We start from the raw sequence: 4,445 nt of genomic DNA, 5'->3' as shown, positions 1-4,445 counted from the left end.
CGTGAGCACAACGACGGAGTTTTTGTAGATTTTGTCGATGATGACGTTGCTTCGTTGAGCAATGAATCTGAAGGTATTGATTTGCTTTCATTGTTGTAGGTTGACTTTSAGAATTCACAACAGTCGATGATGATGTTATTGATGCACACCTCTCGACTTTGTTATTGTTGCTGCTGTKTACAAGAATGCAAAGAATTAATTTTGTTGTCTAATGAAACTTGTTTCAGAAGTGCTATGTTAATGAAACTTGTCTCATGGTGTAACTTTTAACAAATGCCACATCTAATTGTTAGTTAGCAGTAAACAGTGTATATTCTTGCTATACAAATGAAATTGTGACCTCAGCATGGCAACCAAAKGTGGTTTAGAACTAGMCTGCAAGTCCAACATTAGTTGGAAAGATGGAACGAAGACAAATTCGTTACTGTTATGAACCAACTGTAATGCTTGCATATGATTGTTTCATCTTTGAATTTGATATCGTGTTGTCTATTACTTTGTCAATTGCTTCGATGAATCCAGAGCTTAACCAAATTCTGGGCAGTGGTTCTTCATTGAACCCACTGTTATTGCAGTCATCATCTCCCTTTGGTTGACTTAGAACAATATCTAATGAAGGTTGACCATCYTTTTTTGAAGTCGACTGGTCCTTTAATCCACTAAAACCAGTGTCATGTGTGGTCTTACGTGCTCCTTCACCAAACATGTCATCCAACTCTTTCTTATATTGTCTGAATTCATCATCATCTGGAAACTTAGATATAGCATCTTTGATTTCCATATCAGCCTCTATTCTTGAACTTACAACCATCGCCATCTTAATAAGGATGCGCTGAATATGATCCTACATTTGTTGGCATTTTAATGAAATAGAATTTGTATAAGTTAAAGCAAGCACATGAAAGAAAATTCACCATTATAGACATCATGTAAACAGTTTTGATTCACCATATAAACAACATGTAAACAAGATTCCCCATTATGAAACAGCACGTAAAACAACATGTTACAGTGCATTTAGGTTCATTAACAGCATGTTACAGTGCATATAAAACAACATATATGGAAACCTGATTCACCATATAAAACAGCATGTTACAGTGCATTTAGGTTCATTAACAGCATGTTATAGTGCATATGAAACATCATATGAAACACCTGTTTATGAAACCTGATTCACCATATAGAACAGCATGTTACAGTGCATTAACATGTTTATGAAACCTGATTCACTATATAAAACAGCATGTTACAGTGCATTAACATATATATGGAACAGTTGTAAAAAACCTGTTTATGAAACATGTTTCATTAACATTTGTTTTCTCTGGAACAATTGTAAAGAACCTGATTATGATACCTGTTTCATTACTGGTTTATGAAACCTGATTCACTATATAAAACAACATGTTACAGAGCATTAACATATATATGGAACAGTTGTAAAAAAACCTGTTTATGAAACATGTTTCATTAACATTTGTTGTAAAAAACTTGTTTATGAAACCTGTTTCATTAACATTTGTAAACAACACAATTACACAGTTTTATACAAACAACACAAACMTACTGTTAATGAATATAATAATGCAGCTAGCTTCATTGWGCATTTGTTTTCTCTGGTGATGTTTATAYTGAAGTGAAGCTGGGTTTATTATATTTACTCACATTGATTATTCACATTGTAAAATTATTTCACCTTTGAATGATTAAAACAAACATATAGTCTTTTTGTGCATTTGAGAACGTGTATGTGGTGTCATGATAAAAACAATTAATAAATTAACATATTAGTAATTAGTATCACTTGCCAATAACAAAAGTTGACTCCTGTATGTATATACATAATAATGACTCCATTCTTCAACTATTTGCATCCAGTCATAAGGTTTCTATATATGCATTTTGTCAAACATCAATTACTGCTCTTTTTTCTGTCTATTTGGTCAAACAAATGATTATCTCATGAAGGAAGTCCACATGGGTGGTCTCATACCAACAAGAAGCTAGAATAAACTCAAGTTCTCCATTCAATTCATAAATGCATCACTAGAATTTAAATTCCACACCTCACCAAACCTTGTTGATGCATATTTTGGTACTACTTTGGTATGAAACACCAATCACATTTCAAGGGAGTGTGTCATTTTATGGGCCTCTCTTCAACAGTAGTATCAGGTACAAGACTATATGAGAGTTACACAGGTACTCAGAGTGATTCCAATTAACTACTTGGCATGCACCCCTAACACAATTGGGTAAAATTTTCTTACTGGCATGCCTTGGATAAATAGGGGGACATCGGTGCACCAAATAACACAGGTAATAGAGTATCAATGGTAAAAATATAACTAATAACGTATAAGCTATTTACCTACCTACCTAGCCCGTAGTTGGCCAATTAAACATCCATCTGTTTTCTTTTTATATGCAAATTTCACCAACATGATCAAAACCTTATTAATAATTAATTCATAAAATCTGAATAATCAGTGAAAACATTTAAGGTCTACGCTCTAAGTTCTATATGCCTTATTTCATTATCGRAATGAGATTGCATAATGTATAATAACCTAACAAGGGACATTGGGTAAATTGCATTTCAKATGAGTGATGAARCTAGATTCACGGAGCAACAAGTTTCATTGGTATGTCCTTAGTTGTATTAGTAGAAGGTTTCGTTAGGTCAAGATATTCGATGAATTGAACTTTACGGTATTAAACATTACTAACCATTTACATATGTTGAGTCCTCTGAATGTTGGGCTTGAAGAACTTGTTTGACATTTTCAACTGCATCTGGGTTCAATACAGTTGATAACAAATACATCCATCAAGTTAAAGTCCATAAACGATATACATACTGAAATGCTAATACAAGTGGTAAAGGATGCTTAACTCCTAGGTGGCCAATTTAGTGGACTTAACTAATTGAAGTGGTGATATGATGCTTACTACCTAGCGGGTGTTTAAGTATTCCTAAGCAAGAATCTTTAGATCACTGAGTCAACGCAGTTAAAGTTTTGATTTTGGGAACAAGTTGTGATGAATAGATAGAGCTATGTAGATATTGACTGATATCTGTGTTGGGTTTTTGGAGCTGCTGGCAGTTGGAGTAACTTATGCTTCTCTGTTTTCATTTTATATGCAAAATTCACCAACATGATCAAAACCTTATTACTAATGATTTCATAAAATCTGAATAATCAATGAAAACATTTAAGGTCTACATTCTAAGTTCTGTATGCCTAATTTCATTATCGGAATGAGAATGCATAATGTATAATAACCTAACAAGAGACAGTGGGTAGAATGACAGTGATTAASARTGATGAAGCCAGGTTCATGATGCATTAAGTTAAATTGTTATGTCCTTATTTGTATTAATAGAAGAATTTAGGTCAAGATATTCCATTAGTTGAATATTACGGTATTCCATATCACTAACCATGTACATATATTGAGTCCTCTGATTCTTGGGCTGGAATAACTGGTTCGACATTTTTAAATGCAACTGGGTTCACTTGGACTGCAACTGGGTTCATTACAAAATCATCAGCTTCATCTTCGTCTAAAACTTGGAGAAGGATTTGCAGCAGTGTTCTTGAACTTGGAGAAGGAATTCTTTATCATGATTCTCTCGCTCCTTTTCCTAACTGATTCATGGGGACACCGCATAATAAGGTTATTGGAATAAAATTATACTAAATGCAGTAAACCCAGATGATTACCTCGATTTGTTGCAATGAAAATTCCGGGTTAAACTTCGTCTGCCATTTCTTTCTTCTGCAGAATCGTAACCCGTATTTTTCAATGAATCTCGCTATTTTGTCTTCTAAAGGAGAGTGATCTGATGGTGTAAAAGGAGGAACTGATTCAGCAGGTTGAAATGTAGCTTGGTTCATTTCAAAATCGTCAGGTTCGTCCTCGTCTAAGACAACAGGATTATCGGCCGTGTTCTTGAACTTGGAGAATGAATTTCTGATCATGATTCTCTCGCTCAATTTCCTTACTGAATCATAGACATATCGATATATAAGATTGTATAAACTAGGTATACGAAATGGAATGAACAATACGATTACCTCGATTTGGTGCAATAAAGATACCCGGTTGAAAATTTTGTGCCATTGATCGTTCTTCGTAATCATATGCTGTGAATCTTCAATGAATATCCCTAATGTAATAGAATCCAGAGTGATAATCGGAGTTGGTAATCTTGGCGCATCGTTACTTAGAATAGAATAAAGCCCCAATTCCAATTTTACCCTCATTTGCGCTCCTTGTATGAAGCGCGTGTTACCCAACTTCAACTTTATTACAATTATGCCATGAATTGAATCTGGATCATTGATTAAAAAATGAATGGTTTAGATTAAGGTTGCATAGGTTGTATGAATGGTAGAGGGTGTATAATAACACCCCTCTATATATATATATATATA

Source organism: Cynara cardunculus (assembly GCF_001531365.2).
Source record: "Cynara cardunculus var. scolymus isolate 2C chromosome LG 2, CcrdV1, whole genome shotgun sequence".
Classification (NCBI taxonomy): Eukaryota; Viridiplantae; Streptophyta; class Magnoliopsida; order Asterales; family Asteraceae; genus Cynara; species Cynara cardunculus.
The sequence above is the reverse complement of the archived record's forward strand: the minus strand, read 5'-3'. Positions refer to the sequence as shown.